Source organism: Saccopteryx bilineata, chromosome 4 (assembly GCF_036850765.1).
Source record: "Saccopteryx bilineata isolate mSacBil1 chromosome 4, mSacBil1_pri_phased_curated, whole genome shotgun sequence".
Classification (NCBI taxonomy): Eukaryota; Metazoa; Chordata; class Mammalia; order Chiroptera; family Emballonuridae; genus Saccopteryx; species Saccopteryx bilineata.
Window position 1 is genome coordinate 102,941,128 of NC_089493.1, and position 20,515 is coordinate 102,961,642.

General features: G+C 39.9%; 1 non-coding gene and 1 pseudogene across 1 annotated transcript; both read right to left on the reverse strand.

Annotated features, from left to right (window-relative positions):
• Positions 1 to 10,454: 10,454 nt before the first annotated feature.
• On the reverse strand, positions 10,455 to 10,589 carry LOC136336686 (small nucleolar RNA SNORA48). The gene has a single exon (XR_010731517.1). It is a non-coding gene; the product is annotated as a small nucleolar RNA SNORA48 (small nucleolar RNA).
• Positions 10,590 to 19,303: 8,714 nt separating this feature from the next.
• LOC136336847 (small nucleolar RNA U3) lies at positions 19,304 to 19,481 on the reverse strand (annotated as a pseudogene).
• Positions 19,482 to 20,515: the final 1,034 nt, after the last annotated feature.

Here is a 20,515-nt window from a genome sequence, read left to right on the forward strand (position 1 = left end):
TCCATTGTGTGTATAAGGGTCTACTAAACTTCCTGAAACCACCTCTTTGGTGTTCTGAGGAAAAATATTTTATAGGCAAAACTTGGTTTAAAAAAATAATAACACACCTGTTGGGCAAATGAGTTTGTAAAATTTGTATTTTTTTAGTCTGCTAACTTTTATTGTTAAAAAAAAATGGCACTGGGAGCCACATGTGTGCTTGCCCTCAGAGCAGGGCAGTTGATTGCAAATTGTGGATTGCATTCCTGCTTGGGAAGGGCCATTGTTTTGCTAATGTTTGCTGGAGGAGGGGTCTTTGTGGGTCCAGCTAGAGAGGAGAGAGAGAGAGAGAGAGAGAGAGAGAGAGAGAGAGAGAGAGAAGGTGCACAGATAAGGAACTAGAGCTGAGGGGCTTTTGCGAGCTCTGAGCTCTGCTGAAACTGGTGAGGCCTATGATTCCAGGAGGAACCAGAGCAGATTCTCCTGGTTGTGGAACCGGAGAATATGTCAGGGCTTTGGGAGCCCTGAATGAAAGGGAAGTGTTTTCCTTGCCTGTTTGCTCGTTGGCTGGTGTGAGACTTTAATGAAGGGATGGCCCACCATTCTTTGGCTCCACTGTTTCTTTACCGTCTTATCTGAATTCAATGAGAACCTGCATGGCCATGACGATGGCAGCCACTGGCCATAGAACACCGGATTTACTGAGAGTGTGAGATAGAGGAGACACCACATATATTGTTCCAATGGTTCCCAAGTGCAAGTTCTCAGATCTGCTTTAGTCAGATATTTCTCACAAGTGCAGCCCTTAGAACAAACCATCCTTTATCCTATGATTAGAACCTTCTAAATTTATGTTTAAAAAGGTCTTTTTGATTGAAACCAGAATAAAGGAGAGAAATGGCACTGTGAGGGGTGCTCCCAATACCTCTTCCCAAAATTTCAACAAATTCAACAACTAGAGACAGAAAAAGTCCCAGAAGCATCTGAAATACAAATACACCAAACAAAGTGTTATTAACAAAACCACCCTCAAATGCCATTAAGGAAGAGGAAATCAAATATCATGGATACAAAAGACAGAGATGGAGCACAGATAGATGAGGAAAAATCTATAGAAAAATTTTTAATAGATTGGAAACCTTGGAGTTAAATGAGAGAGAATTTAAAATAGAAATCCTAAAAATACTCAGAGATATACAAGAAAGCACAGAAAGGCAATTTAGGGAGCTCAAGAAACAACTCAACAAATAGAAAGAATATATTACCAAGGAAATTGAAACTATGAAAATGAAACAAAAGAGATAAAAAAAACTCAATTCATTAACTGAAAAATTAGGTAACAAGCTTAGCTAATAGAACAGGCCAGATAGAAGAGAGAATTAGTGACATAGAAGACAGGCACCTAGAGGCACAACAGAGAGAACAGGAGAGAGATTCACAAATTTAAAAAAATGAGAAATCCCTACAGAAATTGTCTGACTCTATCAAAAAGAACAACATAAAAATAATAGGTATATCAGAAGGAAAAGAGAGAGAAAATGGAATGGAGAACATATTCAAAAAAATAATAGACGAGAACTTCCCAAGCCTATGAAAAGAAATAAAACCTCGAATTCAAGAAGCAAACAGAACACTGAGTTATCTTAACCCTAACAAACCTACTCCAAGGCACATCATAATGAAACTGGCACAAACCAACAACAAAGAAAAAATTCTCAAGGCAAGCAGGGAAAAGAAGAATACAACATATAAAGGGAAGGCCTATTAGATTATCATCAGATTTCTCAGCAGGAACTCTACAAGCCAGAAGAGAGTGGACCACAATATTTAAAGTTCTGAAAGAGAGGAACTTCCAGCCAAGAATACTATACCCATTAAAGCTATCCTTCAAATACGAAGGAGAAATAAAAACATTCAGAGATACAGAAAAGATGAGAGAATTTATCACCAGAAAATGCCCACTTCAGGAAATACTAAAGGGGGTTTTCCAAAAAGATACAAAGAACAAAACAAAACAAAAACACAAGTAGGCCCTGGCCGGTTAGCTCAGCGGTAGAGCGTCGGCCTGGTGTGCGGGGGACCCGGGTTCGATTCCCAGCCAGGGCACATAGGAGAAGCGCCTATTTGCTTCTCCACCCCCCCCCTCCTTCCTCTCTTTCTCTCTCTTCCCCTCCCGCAGCCAAGGCTCCATTGGAGCAAAGATGGCCCGGGTGCTGGGGATGGCTCCTTGCCTTCTGCCCCAGGCGCTAGAGTGGCTCTGGTTGTGACAGAGCGATGCCCCGGAGGGGCAGAGCATTGCCCCCTGGTGGGCAGAGCGTTGCCACTGGTGGGCATGCCGGGTGGATCCCGGTTGGGCGCATGTGGGAGTCTGTCTGACTATCTCTCCCCATTTCCAGCTTCAGAAAAAATACAAAAAAAAATACAAAAAAAAAACCACACAAGTAAAAGCTCCACCAAGAACACAATAAAATCAAATTTATACCGTGATGACAAAAATAAAAAAGGGGAGAGGACGAAGATTAACAGTAGCAAAGAAGGATGGAGTGCAGAAGCACTCATGAGACAGTGTACTACAATGAACATGGTAGGTACCCTTTCCATTAGTTAATGGTAACCACCCCTAAAAAAACCACCACAGAAGCACATGACTTGAAAAAGAAGTAACAGAGGAAAGAAGTATAGATTACAACCAAACAAAAACAAATGATAGAAAAACAAAAGAGAAGAATCAAACAAGATACAAAACTAACAGAAAGTATATATATATATATATATATATATATATATATATATATATATGGGCAATAGGAAACCCTTAAGTGTCAATAATTACACTAAATGTAAATGGATTGAACTCACCAATAAAAAGACACAGAGTAGAAGAATGGATGAAAAAATAAAATCTAACTGTATGCTGCCTACAACACATCTAAGCTACAAGGATAAAAATAAATTCAAAGTAAAAGGCTGGAAAATAATACTCCAAGCAAATAACATGCAAAAAAAAAAAGCAGGTGTAACAATACTTATATCTAATAATGCTGACTACAAGACAGCAAAGGTAATCAGAGACAAAAACAGTCATTTCATAATGATTAAGGGAACTTTGAATCAAGAAGACATAATACTTCTTAATATATATGCACCAGACCAAGGAGTGCCAAAATATATAAGAGAGCTACTGACTGACGTAAAAACAAAAACTGACAAAAATACAATCATACTTGGAGACCTCAATACACCGCTGGCTCTAGATCGTTCATCCAAACAGAAAATCAATAAAGAAATATTGGCCTTAAACGAAACACTAGAACAATTGGGTATGATAGACATCTAAAGGACATTTCATCACCAAGTGCCAGAGTATTCATTTTTCTCTAGTGTACATGGAACATTCTCAAGAATTGACCATATGTTGGGCCACAAAATAACATCAGCAAATTCAGAAAAACTAAAATTAAACCAAGCATACTTTCTGATAATAAAGCATTGAAACTAGAATTCAACTGCAAAAAAGAGGTAAACAAACACACAAAAATGTGGAAACTAAACAACATACTTTTAAAAAATGAGTGGGTCAAAGAAGAAATAAAGCCTGACCTGTGGTGGCGCAGTGGGATAAAGCGTCGACCTGGAAAGCTGAGGTTGCCTGTTCGATACCCTGGGCTTGCCTGGTCAAGGCACATATGGGAGTTGATGCTTCCTGCTCCTCCCCTTTCTCTTTCTCTCTCTCTCTCTCTCTCTCTCTCTGTCTCCTCTCTGAAAATTGAATAAATAAAATCTTTAAAATAAATAAATAAATAAAGTCCTTTAGGGAAAAAAAATCCCCCCCCCAAAAAAGAAGAAATAAGCGCAGAGATCAAAAGATACATACAGACACACAAAGATAACAATACAACATATCAGAATCTCAGGGATGCAGCAAAAACAGTAATAAGAGGGAAGTTCATATCACTACAGGCCTATATGAACAAACAAGAGAGAGCCCAAGTAAACCACTTAACTTCACATCTTAAATAACTAGAAAAAGAAGAACAAAGACAACTCAAAACCAGCAGAAGAAAGGAAATAATAAAAATCAGAGCAGAAATAAGCAAAATAGAGAACAGAAAAACTATAGAAAAAATTAATAAAACAAGGAGCTGGTCCTTTGAAAAGATCAACAAAATTGACAAACCCTTGGCAAGACTCACCAAGGAAAAAAGAAAAAGAACTCATATAAACAAAATCCAAAGTGAAAGAGGAGAAATCACTACAGATATCATAGATATACAAAGAATTATTGTAGAATAATATGAAAAACTATATGCCACTAAATTCAACGATCTAGAAGAAATGGATAAATTCCTAGAACAATAAAATCTTCCTGGATTGAGTCATGAAGAAGCAGAAAAGTCTAAATAGATCCATAAGCAGGGAGGAAATAGAAACAACTATCAAAAACCTCCTCAAAAATAAAAGTCCAGGGCCAGATGGCTATACTAGTGAATTCTATCAAACATTCAAAGAAGACTTGGTTCCTATTCTACTCAAAGTCTTCCAAAAAATTGAAGAAGAAGCAATACTTCCAAACACATTTTATGAGGCCAACATAACCCTCATACCGAAACCTGGCAAGGACAACACACAGAAAGAAAACTACAGACCAATATCTTTAATGAATACAGATGCTAAAATACTAAACAAAATACTAGCAAATCGAATACAACAACATATTAAAAAAATAATACATCATGATCAAGTGGAATGCATCCCAGAATCTCAAGGATGGTTCAACATACGTAAAACGGTTAACGTAATACACCATATCAACAAAACAAAGAACAAGAACCACATGATATTATCAATAGATGCAGAAAAGGCATTCAATAAAATATAACACAATTTTATGTTTAAAACACTCAATAAAATGGGTATAGGAGGAAAATATCTCAACATAATAAAGGCCATTTATGATAAACCATCAGCTAACATCATATTAAATGGCATAAAACTGAGGACTTTTCCCCTTAAATCAGAATCAAGAAAGGGATGTCCACTCTCTCCACTCTTATTTAATGTGGTGCTGGAAGTTCTAGCCAGAGCAATCAGACAAAATAAATAAATAAAAGGCGCCCTGGCCGGTTGGCTCAGTGGTAGAGCGTCGGCCTGGCGTGCAGAGATCCCGGGTTTGATTCCCGGCCAGGGCACACAGAAGAAGCACCCATCTGCTTCTCCATCCCTCCCCCTCTCCTTCCTCTCTGTCTCTCTCTTCCCTTCCTGCATCCAAGGCTCCATTAGAGCAAAGATGGCCCGGGCGCTGGGGATGGCTCCTTGGCCTCTGCCCCAGGCGCTAGAGTGGCTCTGGTCACAACAGAGCGACGCCCCAGAAGGGCAGAGCATCGCCCCCTGGTGGGCAGAGTGTCGCCCCTGGTGGGCATGCTGGGTGGATCCCGGTCAGGCGCATGCGGGAGTCTGTCTGACTGTCTCTCCCCGTTTCCAGCTTCAGGAAGAAAAAAAAAAAGAAATAAAAGGCATTCATATTGGAAAAGAAGAAGTAAAGGTTTCACTTTTTGCAGATAATATGATCCTATACATCGAAAACCCCAAAGACTCCACAAAAAGATTACTAGAAACAATGAACCAATACAGTAAGGTTGCAGGATACAAAAATAATATACAAAAGTCCATTGCCTTCCTATATGCCACCAATGAAACATCAGAAAACGAACTCAAAAAGTAATCCCCTTCATGGTTGCAACAAAAAAAATAAAATACCGATGAATAAGCATAACAAAGAATGTAAAGTATCTATATAATGAAAACTACAAAGCATTGTTAAGGGAAATTGAAAAAGATACAATGAAATGAAAAAATATTCCTTTTTCTTGGATAGGAAGAATAAATATAGTCAAAATGACCATATTACCCAAAGCAATATACAAATTCAATGCAATTCCCATCAAAATTCTAATGGCATTTTTTAAAGAACTGAAACAAATAATCACCAGATTTATATGAAACTACAAAAAACTCCAAATAGCCAAAGCAATTCTAAGGAAAAAGAATGAAGCTGGGGGCATTACAATACCTGACTTCAAATTATATTATAGAGCCACAACAATCAAAACAGCATGGCATTGGCAGAAAAATAGACACAGACCAATGGAATAGAATAGAAAGCCCAGAAATAAAACCACATATATATAGTCAAATAATTTTCAATAAAGGGGCCAACAACACACAATGGAGTAAAGAAAGCCTCTTCAACAAATGGTGCTGGGAAAACTGGAAAGCCACATGCAAAAGAATGAAACTCAACTACAGTTTGTCCCCTTGTACTAAAATTAATTCAAAATGGATCAAAAACCTAAATATAAGACCTGAAAGAAGAAAACATAGGTACTGAACTCATGGGCCTTGGTTATAAAGAGCACTTTATGAATTTGACTCCAAAGGCAAGAGAAGTGAAGGCAAAAATAAATGAATGGGACCACATCAAACTAAGAAGTTTTGCACAGCAAGAGAAACTGACAACAAAACAGATAGCCAACTAAATGGGAGATGATATTTTCAAACAACAGCTCAGATAAGGGCCTAATATCCAAAATATACAAAGAACTCATAAAACTCAACAACAAACAAACAAACAATCCAATAAAAAAAATGGGAAGAGGACATGAACAGACACTTCTCCCAGGAAGAAATACAAATGGTCAGCAGATATATGAAAAGATGCTCATCTTTATTAGCTATTAGAGAAAAGCAAATCAAAACTACAATAAGATACCACCTCACGCCTGTTAGATTAGCTATTATCAACAAGACAAGTAATAACAAGTGTGGGAGAGGCTCTGAAGAAAAAGGAACCCTCATCCACTGTTGGATGTTCTTTAAACATCCACTGTTGGTGGGAATGTAAAGTAGTACAACCATTATGGAAGAAAGTATGGTGGTTCCTCAAAAAACTGAAAATAGAACTACCTTATGACCCAGCAATCCCTCTACTGGGTATATACCCCCAAAACGCAAAAATATTCATACGTAAAGACACATGCAGCCCCATGTTCATTGCAGTATTGTTCACAGTGGCCAAGACATGGAAACAACCAAAAAGCTCTTCAATAGATGACTGGATAAAGATGTGGTACATATATACTATGGAATACTACTCAGTCATAAGAAATGATGACATAGGATCATTTAGTGTAGGTAGAGCGCAGAGCACATTCCTAGCAGCTGTGGCTGATGCAATACTGTGAGAACACTCCAGCAGGGTTAAACCCTCCTAGGCACACCCAGGAGGGAGCTCGCCCGCTGTAGGGAAGTGACTTAGCGCCAATCAGGCAGCTCCCTGATCTTTTCAGCCATTGGCTTTGAAGAACACGCTGTAACACCCTATAGGCTGAACCTGTGTATATAAGCTAGCTTACTTTCTGAGTAAAGCGGATCTGCATCACTGAACCTGGTACCTAGAGTCGGGTCTTTGCATCTCCATCGTCCTCACCCCTGGAAGGACTTATCCACAATTTACAACAACATGGATGGACCTTGATAACATTATATTGAGTGAAATAAGTAAATCAGGAAAAACTAAGAACTATATGATTCCATACATAGGTGGGACATAAAAATGAGACTCAGAGACATAGACAAGAGTGTGGTGGTTACCGTGCGGGGGCGGGGGGCGGGGGGCGGGTGAAGGAAGAGAATGAGGGAGTGGGGGGAGGGAGGGGCACAAAGAAAACCAAATAGAACAGTGGTTCTCAACCTTTCTAATGCCATGACCCCGCAATACAGTTCCTCATGTTGCAGTGACCCCAAACCAAAAAATAATTTTGGTGGCTACTTCATAACTGTAATTTTGCTACAGTTATGATTCGGAATGTAAATACTTGATATGCATTATGTATTCTCATTGCTACAAATCAAACATAATTTAAACATAGTGATTAATCACAAAAACAATATTTAATTATATATTGAGAAATATTTATTACTAATGGACCTCCTTACCTAGTGTATTGGGGCTACCTTTCCGTAAATAGCTGCTTAACTAATGGATCTGTTTTTTCCTGATTAGTGGCAAGTTTTATATATAGAACAGTGTGAACTACGTCATAGGATACACTGCAGTTTCTGCACAGCATGGTATCTTTCAGGGCTCTTTCACACTATAAAGCAGCGGTTTCTGCGGTGGAATCCACATCTCATTTATTTCAATAGGAGACCCGTGGATTCCGCAGAAGAGAGATCCCCTGTACGGCAGAAATGCAGTTCCAACACATTTCTTCCTCTCCTATTCAAGTCAATGGGAGGCCGCAGCAGATTCTGCTCAAATATAGAGCATGTTGCTTAATTTTTTCCACGCTAGAACTTTTCCTATAGACTTCTATAGGAGGCAGATCTTTTACACTGCAGAATCCGCACAGCAGATTCCTCAGTGTGAGGCCTCTTTCAGTCTATTGGGCGTGGCGGATTCCACCTTTGGAATTTTTCTGCTCTAGGAAAAGTTCTAGAGTGGAAAAAATTAAGCAACATGCTCTATATTTGAGCGGAATCTGCTGCGGCCTCCCATTGACTTGAATAGGAGAGGAAGAAATGTGTCGGAAACTGTCATTTCTCCGCCTTTTATTGAAATCAAAAGGCGACTGGGCGGATTGTGTGGTAACCCGAGATTCTCAGGAGCTCTCTTCCACAAAATCCGCTGCACTCCCAATGAAATCAATAGGAGGCAGATTCAATGCAGGAAACCGCTGATTTCAGCAGTTTCCTCATTCAGAATATGGGGAAATAGTGGGAGATATGGGAGATAATTATACGTTGGGGAACAGTGTGAACTATATCTTACAGTGGTCTCTTATAGTATAAGACCGATGTAGTTCACACTGTGTAAAATGTATGGTGCTTTGTGTAAGTGAAAGCTGCTTTGTGTACTGTGTAATGATTACTCACAAAGCACCTTACACTTACACAGTATTGTGTGTATGGTGTGTGTACTGTTTTTACATTATTAACCTTTTTTACACAGGCTGTCTCGCAGGCTCTCTTGGCTCTCCACCTCTTGCCTCTCCACCTCCTAGGCTTCTGTCCTCGGGTGCTTGCTGCACCCGCCCCTGATGACGTCAGCAAGCACCAGACACACGTAATGCACCGCTATGGACTGTGGAGCGTCCCCCACCCCCCCACCCCGTAGGCCCTGGACAGATGATGCAATCACGTCTGCGCATGACCGCAGGCATTCAGTTTGGAACACACGTCCATAACAGCGTGCGTTCAAGCTGAATAGCGCTGCTGCAGACGGTAGCGCGGCTTCTCAGCGGCTAAAGCCATCGGAAATATGTATTTTCCGATGGCTTTAGGCGACCCCTGTGTTTTGGTCGTTCAACCCCCACCAGGGTTGCGACCCACAGGTTGAGAACTGCTGAGATAGAAGGTGACGGAAGACAATTTGACTTTGGGTGATGGGTAGGCAACATAATTAAATGTCAAAATAAGCTGGAGATGTCTTCTCTGAACATATGTACCCTGATTTATTAATTTCACCCTATCAAAATTAATAAAAAAATATAAATTATTCAATAAAAAAAGAGCTTATTTTTCCCATGTATGAAAATGAGGTTGATAAGAGATTGGGGTGTTTTGAATGATCTTTTAAAAATACTTAAATATTTTTTGAGATATTGTTGGTCTGTGAAATCTAAAAGCATTTAAACCACACTTTCAAAAAGATCTCTTTTTAAACCTAATGAATTTTGTTTTAAGTCACAGAATATTACAACTATCCAGTGCCAGCTGACATCCTCTTTAATCAACATTATTATATTTAACACATTTAACCATCCTCTTTTTCCTGAAACAACCCTCAATGAACAAGCTTCAGTGGCAAAAAGCAAACAAACCCAAGAAGTTTTTGCTCCTCTAATTGCTCCTTTATTGCTTTCCTTGTTGGTACTTCTATTTCACCAAGTGAAAAGTGGTAAGTCTGGGTACTTGTAAAAACACTGTCTCTCTTCCCCCCACCCCCATTTAATTGTGGTAAGAACACTTAACATGAAATTCACCCTCCTGACACATTTTTAAGTGCACAATCTCTGTTTGCTCTTCTCTTTATTTCTACTCATTCTTATGGGAACTGCTGTCTTCAGACTTTAATTACCATCTCTGTGCTAATGACTTTCCGCACTTTAGATGTGAGAGCTTCCAGCAGTTTACCACAATTCCAACAGTCTAGAAACCATCTGCACTGGGATGGCCCACCATCAAGGCAAAGTTTCCTTCTTCCACAATGAATGCATTTTGTTCTCCACCAAACTAGCTTACCATTGCAAATTTCCAGTTTCCATCAAGTACTTTACTGGCAACCAAAACATCATTGTTCTTTTATTCTTCCTTCTCTTTCATCTTCTAAATACAATCACCCTTCAAGTTGTTTTGATCAAGATTTCAAAATTTCAACACAAACTCTGGAGGAAAGAATACCTAATTTTTTTCCCTCATGTATTCCAGGTATGAACCAGCACAGGCACAGACCAAAAACCGGGCTGGAATAAACAAGGACTTCCTTTGTCCCTGGCTGATATGAGACAAGCACCACCAAACCAGGTGCCACTCTACCCCGGGCAGGGACAAAAAGAGAGCTAAATTTGATTGCATGGTCTGGCACTTATATCTATAAGAACCTTGAATAAATGATTTGATAGACTAAATGTTTATGCTGTCCCACCAAAATTCATATGTTGAAGCCCTAACCCTTAATACAATGGCCTTGGAGATGGGAACTTTGAGAGGTAATTAGGGTTCAATTAGGTCATGAGGGGATTAGTGCCCTTAACAGAAGAGACTCCAGAAAGCTCTTGTCATGTGAGCACATAGTGAGATGGTGGCTGCCTACAAGCCAAGAGAAGAGGCCCCAGAATGAAACCTACCCTGTCTACACCATTATCACGGACCTCCCAGCCACTAGCGCTGTGAGAAATAGTTTTCTATTGTTTAAGCCATTAAGTCTATTGTATTTTGTTATGGTAGCCCAAGCAGACTAAAGCACATACCTACTCTGTACCTTTGTAAAATGTGATCAGTAACACCTACCCTGCTGGAAAATATTAGTTCTTTCTTTCTCCATCTCCATTACTACTGCTCATCCTTGGCCCTCAACTGCTAACTGCTAGACTGTTGAAACAACCCCCTGAGTTCCCTGTTTCCACTCTTCCCTATTCCAGTCTACCCTGCACACCACAGTCAGAATAACATCCAAAGAGATCAAATGAACCATGTCACTTCAATTCTTCAGAGTTGTGAATGGTTTGTCACTTAACTAATGGATAAGATTTAAATTCCTAGACATGGCATTAAAGTATCTCAGAGTACCTTTAATACTATCTATTCAATTTTATAAAAAACAAAACCCTGCTTCACTTCTGCAGGATGGCATTTACCGATCCATTTCAAACCCGGGCGGATAAAGTTTCCTCCATCCAGAAGCCACGTGACCTCGCTCCTGTCCACCTAGATTTGTTCTTCAAGTTATCCCTCCTCCAGCAGATCTCCAGCTGCTCCAGGGATTCTGATTTCCAAGCTTCTACTCCTTGTTTTGATACATCATTACATGCTAACTTTCACAACTTAACTGCTTCAGGTAAGGATGTGTTATTTCAGCTCAGAAGGCAGACTTCTGGGAAGCAAAACTCATGTCTTGCTTGACTTCTCTGTAATCCTGCACACCCAGCACAACAGACACACAGTCAGTTCTCAAGAAGTATTGTTAAATGAATGTGGCATAAATTTGATATACTTGTAACTTACATTCTTTTTGTTTTTTAATTATAAAGTGATCCAAATAATATATCGCAAACTCTAGGGAATGATGAATGTCCTGATTTTTAAAGTTAACATTCTGTTATGTTGACTTCCAAATTTTTAAAGGAGAAATGCTATTGAGGTTACTTTCTGGTCTCATTTTCTCTTTCTGATCCCATTTCCCACCCTCTTGCCCTAGAGCTACCCATTTAGACATGTCTTCACCATCAATGTTTTACTATTTTACTCATATATGTGACCATACATCCTACTTTTATTTTTAAAATTTATATAAATGTTTAAAGCATATTTGTCCATCTACAAGTTGCTCTTTTCAACTCATTGTTAGATTTTGAGAGCTTTCACATAGGTAATGCAAGATCTAGTTTAGTCATTTTACTGTTCCACAATGCCTCATTGTATGACTATACCACCACGTATTTATCTATTCCTTTATTAATGAACACTTAAGTTGTTTGCAATTGTTTGCTGTTGTAAGCAATATTATAATGAAAATTCCTGAGAATGTGATGCAGCCTACTTTCAAAGCAACTAAACCCACACATAAAGTATTTAATTCCTCAACAATGGTTCACATGTGTTCTCTAATTTTAAACTTTCAAATATTCTAATCAGGCCTAAGCTCATTGTTAATATTTCACAGCTGACATAGCATAATGACAAGGACCCAGTCTCCCAGCTGCAGGATAGTTACTTTTTCTTGATGTCCATCAACTCTAAATATTAGTAATTACTATATTTTGCACTCAATATTCCACAGCTAATATCCACCAATAATGTAAAAATAAGTACACTATGCTTAGGTAAGCATTTTTCAACCCAGCCCTAAGCTGGTTAATGTCTGATCAGTCATTATTGAAGAAATATTTATTGACCTCAGTAATGCCAGAAACGGAGAATGAAATGGTGAAGCTAACCCCACAGAGGTTGCATTTTGATAGGAAAAGATAAGGGGGTGGGGGAATGAACAAATAAGTGAGCATAAAATATATCACATAGTGATAAGTACTATAATAAAAATGTAAATGGTGGTATGATAGAATATAATTAGAAAGGTAACAGTTACTGTCCTCACACACACACACAAAAAGGTAATTATGTGACATGCTGAAGGTGTTAGATAACACTATGTGGTAATCATTTTGCAATATATAAGAGTGACAAATCAACATGTTGTACACCTTACACTCTTAAACTTACACAATGTTATTTATCAATTATATCTCAATAAAGCTGGAAAATTAATTAAATTTTGTAAAACTTCATAAGGATAAATTAAATTTTTAAAGAAAGAATGGGAAGGCCTTACCAGTGGTGGTACAGTGGATAGAGCATTGACCTGGGACGCTGAGGTCCCAAGTTCGAAATCCCAAAATCACCAGCTTAAACGCAGGGTTGCCGGCTTTAGCATGGGATCATTGACATAATCCCATGGTTGCTGGCTTGAGTCCAGAGGTTGCCGGCTTGAAGCTCAAGATTGCTGGCTTGAGCCCAAGGTTGCTGGCTTGAGCAAGGGGTCACTTGCTCTGCTGTAGCCCCCCTCATTAAGGCACCTATGAGAAGCAATCAATGAACAACTAAAGTTCCACAACTATAAGTTGATGCTTCTTCTCTTTCTCTAAAAAAAAAAGGGGGAAGAAAGAGAGAAAGGAAGGAAGGGTGGGAGAGTGGGGCTACTCTGGAACCCTGGTGCCCAGCAGAAGTCTCTGCAATGATGGCACAGCTCTCCAGTTGCACCATCCAGTGTGGCAGCCACCAGCCATATTTGAAACATGGCTAGTCCCACTGAGGAGTTATTAATTTTATTTAGTTCTAATTAATATAAACTTAAATGTCAATAACCACATGCGGCTGCTGTCTTGGACAGGATAGCCTTCTTAAGATTACAATACAAGTAAGTGGCAGAGATGAAATTTGAACCCAGGAAGCCTGGCACCAGAGTTTAGATTCACAACCACTGTACATTATTGCCTCTATTCTCTGATAGGAGAGATTCTAAGAGTTTATACTGATTTGTTAGTTTGATAATGGAGGCTGTTTTTATGCTGATGGGAATCAGTCAGTGGAAAGTGAAAACTGATGATGCAGAAGAGAGAGAATGCAGAAGGAGACATCTTGAACACATGAGAGGGATGAGATCCAGACACACTGAAGCAGTTGGCCTTTGATGGGAACAATGAGTTTAATTCTTAGCAACACGGGAGGGCAGAGACTGGGACTGACATGGTGGGGAAATGTGGAGGGAAGATAATAAAGGAGTTTCTGCTCTTTCCTTTTTCAATAAAACATGAGGTAAGATTTTCTTCACTGAGAGCAAAAAAAAAAAATGGAGAGAGAAAAATAGAAGCTTGAGAAAAGAAAGTGTGATAGAGTTAATTTTAAACAGTTATGTGTAGTAGAATGTTGGACAATTTTGAATGCCTATTTGATATTTGTGGTCATAAATTTTTAAATAAAACTACTCAGTATAGTTAGTTGTTTTTCTCCAGCAATTTTAGCTGGTTGGGTGCAGGCATAGAGTAAGCAATTATGTATGAAAGTACACAGATGAGAGAGAGGGACAGCAGAGTTGAGGGTAGTTGCAAGGAAGCCTTTATACATAGAATCCAAGTTGGGTGAGGAAGGAAATGAGGACATGAGAGTGAGTGACAATGAAAATATAGTGAAGGCTGTAATTCCAATCCAAACATGAATGAGGGGTTGTTTGTTTTGTTTCATTTTTATGGAACCTGACAGACTGGTTCTAAAATTTGTATGAATACACAAAGGGTCAAGAAGATGCAGTCAGGGCAGTCCTGAAGAAGCAGGCTGGTGGACTAGTTGTAGATCAGATTTTTTTTCAAGATATAGAAATTTAAGCAATATGGTATTAATCACAGCGACCAATGTAGCGCTGGTCACAGACAGCTAACAGAATAGAGAGCTCAGAAAGAAAGCCATGATTATATGGAAACCTGATTTAAAGCAGAGCTGACATTGCACATAAGGCTAAAAGGACATACAATAAATGAGGCTAGTAAAATAGATTATCCATATTAAACAAATGAAAAGTGATGCTTAGCTCACACCCTACTTATGCATTAATGACTTCAATATGAAAATAAAAACTATAAAACTTTTCAAAGAAAATAAATAATGTACTTATAGCTAGCCTGACCGGTGGTGATGCAGTGGATAGAGCACCAAACCAGGGTGCTGAGGTCCCAGGTTTGAAACCCCAAGGTTGCTGGTTTGAACACTGGCTCACCAGCTTAAACATGGAGTCACCAGCTGGAACATGGGATCACAGACATGATCCCTGGGTCACTGGCTTAAGCACAAAGGTCGCTGGTTTGAGCAAGGAGTAACTAGCTAGGTCAAGGGTCGGAAACCTATGGCTTGCAAGCCAGATGTGGCTCTTTTGATGGCTGCATCTGGCTTGCAGACAAATATTTAATAAAAAAAAATAATAATGTTAAAAATATAAAACATTCTCATGTATTACAATTCATTCATTTCCTACCACTCATGTTCATGGTTGTGGGTGGGTGGAGCCAATCACAGCTGTCCTTCGGGACAACATCAAATTTTTATTGGATAATGCGTAACGTACACAGGTTGTTGTATGGCTCTCATGGAATTACATTTTAAAGTATGTGGTGTTCATGGCTCTCTCAGCCAAAAAGGTTCGCGACCCCTGAGCTAGGCTGTAGCCCCCTGTCAAGGCACATATGAGAGGCAATCAATGAACAACTAAAAGTGCCACAACTACAAGTTAACACTTCTCATCTCTCTCCCTTCTTGTCTCTCCCTCCCTCCCAGCCCCCTTTTTGTATGCGCTAAAAAACATGATGATGTCCAATTTCCCTCCCTTTGAATCTAGGCTGACTTGAGCAGCATAATACAGTGAAAATGAAGCCCCAGGACATCGACAGCTAGGTCATAAAAAGCCTTGCAGCTTCTGCCTTAAACAGTATGCTCTTGGCCCCTTCTTCTTAGAGCCCTGAGCCACCAGGTAGTAAGTCCAGGCCACTCTCCTGAAGAAGTGTGTGGGGGGAGCACTGGGGTACCAGACACTGAGTTGACTAGTCAGCCCAGTCAAGCCTTCAGGTGACTCCGGTGCCAGCCCTGATCTGACACAACTGCATGAGAGATGCTCAGGAGAGAACTGCTCAGATGACACTACATTTTAGGATGTCAGTTACACCAGTGTTTTTCAACCATCAGTCTGCGGACCAGTCCATCAGAAGTTTTGTGCCGATTGGAGAAAGAGTTAACCACTTGATGTTGTATGAATAGACCCAATGATCTTAGTAGAATTTGCTCCCACTCAGGGTGATTTCTATCTCAGTGGTCCCCAAAACAATTCACCTATTTTCACCGGTCCCCAAGCGTAAAAATGTTGAACACCACTGGGTTACACCATGACAAGTAAGCAGACAACATGATTTTGACACCCCCCTTGCCATCCTCTTCATTCTGTTCTAGTCATGTCCTAATTTTTATCATATAAGTTAATGATGTTATAGAAATATATTTCTTTATAATCCAGTCTGCTTTCCAAAGAGCAGGAATCCTATTACTCAGGGGAGTTCCTTGTTTTGACAAGTGCCTCAATGGACTTGAGTATATAGAGTTGGAGGTAGAAAGTAGTCTCAAGTTGAATTGCTCTCCTTTATAAAGGAACTCAAAGTGCCTGGGGGAAATCGAGGGGAGATGAGAAACTAGAAATGATGCTGAGCAGAGAACCAGAAAAAAAGTGAAGAGAAAGAATTCTCAGTGGTGTCATAGCAGCAAAGACAATAACACTCAGGAAAGTCTGATGGAAGGGCTAAGTGGTTAACTTTGGAGTATCTAGTGTAAATCCTCTTCCCTGATAAAACCTTCTGTGAAATATACATCAGTCAATCTCTGATGTCAGTGGATTCTTTAGCAAAATTTAATGAGGTAATACATCATCATGCAAGCATGATAAAAGGGAAGAAGAGAGGCTAGCCAATATCTGGGTTACATTTTAGAAAAATGTTGCCTAAAACAGGTATTCACTCCTGCAACCTGATATTCAAGAACTCCCTGAAACTAGAATTAATCCATTAATAATAATTTTAGGGAAAAGTTGTACAATAATTTTGAATCATTATACTTACTCTTTTTTTTTTTTTTTTGTGACAGAGAGAGAGAGAAAGGGAGAAGGACAGATAGGGACAGACAGCCAGGAAGGGAGGAAGGGAGAGAGATGAGAAGCATCAACTCTTCACCGTGGCACCTTAGTTGTTCATTGATTGCTATCCCATATGTGCCTTGACTGGGCAGCTTTAGCAAACCAAATGTCCCCTTGGTTGAGCCAGCGACCTTGGGTTCAAGCTGGTGAGCTTTGCTCAAACCAGATGAGCCCGCGCTCAAGCTGGCATCCTCGGGGCTTCAAACCTGGGTCCTCTGCATCCCAGTTCAATGCTCTATTCCCCTGCGCTGCCGCCTGGTCAGGCTCATTATATTTACTCTTTTCTAACCTATCTCTCCACATGTTATTTCAGAGATTATCACAGGAAATAGTTATACATTGTGATGAAATCTAGATGCCACATAAATGCCACTCCTCTCTGCCAGTTTAGCATCCCTGTCAGAAAAGAAAAGTAATTAAACTCATCTTACATCATAGGTTCTTATAATTATGCAGCTTCCATATGTGCTTACAAACCCATCCTTTTAATTAGTCATTCTATAATCTTTTTTTTTTTTTTGTATTTTTCTGAAGCTGGAAACGGGGAGAGACAATCAGACAAACTCCCGCATGCACCCGACAGGGATCTACCCGGCACGCCCACCAGGGGGGGGCGCTCTGCCCACCAGGGGGTGATGCTCTGTTCCTCCGGGGCGTCACTCTGTTGCGACCAGAGCCACTCTAGCGCCTGGGGCAGAGGCCAAGGAGCCATCCCTAGTGCCCGGGCCATCTTTGCTCCAATGGAGCCTCACTGCGGGAGGGGAAGAGAGAGACAGAGAGGAAGGAGAGGGGGAGGGGTGGAAAAGCAGATGGGCGCTTCTCCTGTGTGCCCTGGCCGGGAATTGAACCCAGGTCTTCTGCACGCCAGGCCGACGCTCTACCACTGAGCCAACCGGCCAGGGCTGTCATTCTATAATCTTGACAAGAATTAGTATGATACCCACCGCCTTTCAGAAAGTGTTCACTGCTGCCTGAAACCTGGAGTGCTTATTAATGCAACCGGGTTTGGGAGAGAATGTTTGCAAAGCAGGGTGCTCCTGGACTTTCTCTGATGATTCTGGTATACCCCTGTGTATTGTACCATTGGTCATATGTAAAGATACGTGGCTTGAGTTTGCATCTTAGAGGTGTTGCCTCCCTCCAACTCATTGGCTACCTGTAAGGATCCCAAATTCTGATTCTGAATAAGGCAGTGTCCTAAGACTAGGTATCCCTGGGAAACATCTAACCCTTGGATTAGAGAATTAGTGGTTTTGATACCTTTAATGTCAAAGGCTAGATACCCATTACTAGTTTATCCTTGCAAGGTTTTAAGAAAATCATAGTGGTCAATCAGCATTTTTGTTTAAGAGCAGAAAAGGGAAAAGCTAATGTGACAAAGACCGGAGTTTGTTAATAGAGCAGCAGAGTACCAGTTCAGATGTGCGCCAGGAACAAAGGGAGCTTACCAAAGCTGCTGGTCTAAGAAGTTTGACACTGAAATAAAGCTGCAAAGGTTTATTTCTGAATAAAGGTTTATTATAATAAAATAAAGGTTTATTTCTGAAATAAAGCTGCAAAGGATCGGGGCAACTATATTTCTTAATATAAGAATAGATGTCTGGACATGATGACAGGTTTATAAATTCAAATGAAAAGTAAATAGAGGAGCAAAAACTAAAAACGCCTGGCATTAAGGCTAGGAATGTCCCTGCATGTCTGGAACTTCCTTCCTGTTAACACCAGACACTGTTGATCCTTTCCTTACGTCTCTTATTACTTTCTGAGGATAAACTATTTCACACAGTTTGGCTCTGTGAGTGGTAAAGTGAATAAACACGCCTCTCAGCTTTAACAAAGGGATAGGGACTATGGAAAGTAAATTGGAGGTTTAAAAGTTGCACATACTCCAGTATTTATAAAACAATGTATTCTAAGTGGGTTGCTCTGTAACTCTGGAATGACTGCATTTGTTTTAGGTGCTCCTGTGAATCTTTATGAAAGAAGATGTCTCAGAATACACAGGATGGCTCACCTACATCTATCCCCAGCTCCCTTCACTTCTATAGAGGAGGATATTTAAGTTAAATAATATCTTTTCAACTCTCCCTTGCAACAAATGTGTGTTTGTGCATAAACACACATACACATGTGCCATAAACTAAGAACTGGAGCATTCTTCAGTATGTAAGTTGTTGGACAATATACAACAGAGGACACAAATTCTTATTGTTTACTCTTAATGCATTCAACCAGAACTCATTAAACTTTTTAAAATATTACTACATGGTGTCCTGGCCAAGTAGCTCAGTTGGTTAGAGAGCATCATCCCAGTACACCAAGGTTGCAGATCTAACCCCAGTCATGACACATAACAAGAATCAATCAATGAATGCATAAATAAGTGGAACAACAAATCCATGTTTCTCTCTCTCTCTTTCTTCCTCTTTCTCTCTCTCTAAAGTCAATCGATAATTTTTTTAAAATAACAAACTATAGAAATGATCCCTGAAAGTATAGTCTTAATTTTTTAAAGATAAAACATTACTATATGGCAAATGGGGGAGCTCAAATGATGAGCAAGACAAAGTCCCAGCCTCAAGGAACTCATAGTTTATTCTGAAAAACGGAGTTGTGAACGTTAGGATAAAAGCAAGCAGAGAGGACTCTGCTGGGAAGGAGGAAGGAAGGCTTCACAAAGATAATGACAGCTAAGCTGACTCCCGAAAAAGGAATCCAAGTTCACCAGGTGAACAAGAGAGGGTGTGGCTTTTGGAAACACCATAGTCAAGCTGCATTTGCTCAATGAGTAAAACTATTTTTCACTTTTGCTACTTACTGATTTTCACAAACCAGGTTAATATCTCACTGTAGTTCATCACTGGATCATTAATTCCTGCATTATTGCTGCATTTACTCTTATCTACAGAAACTTATATTTGTCTCTTTTACCAAAGACAATATGGTTTGGCCTTCACATATTAACACAACCTTTGGGATGGTTGTCATTGACCTCAGGTTCTTCTGCTTAGGCACAGTAAGAGACACTGACAAAAAAATCATTGGCTAATGAAAAAGAAATATGGAGCCTGACCAGGCAGTGGTGCAGTGGATAGAGTGTCGGACTGGGATGCAGAGGACCCAGGTTTGAAACCTCGACACGGGTTCATACCAACTGGGTGCAGGCATACCAGCTTGAGTGCAGGGTGACTGGCTTAAGCATGGGATCATAGTTATGACCCATGGTAGCTGGTTTGAACCCAAAGGTCACTGGCTTGATGCCCAAGGTTACTGGCTTGAGCAAAAGGTCACTTGCTCTGCTGTAGCCCCCCAATCAAGGCACATATGAGAAAGCAATCAATGAACAACTAAGATGCCACAACAAAGAATTGATGCTACTCATCTCTCTCCCTTCTTGCCCGTCTGTCCCTCTCTCTGACTCTCTCTCTGTCTCTGTCAAAAAATAAAAATAAAAAGAAATATTCTATCATTCCTTTTTCATTCTGTTAGTTCTGAAAAATTCTATAACCAGCCTGTAGCTATATTTAGACAATCATT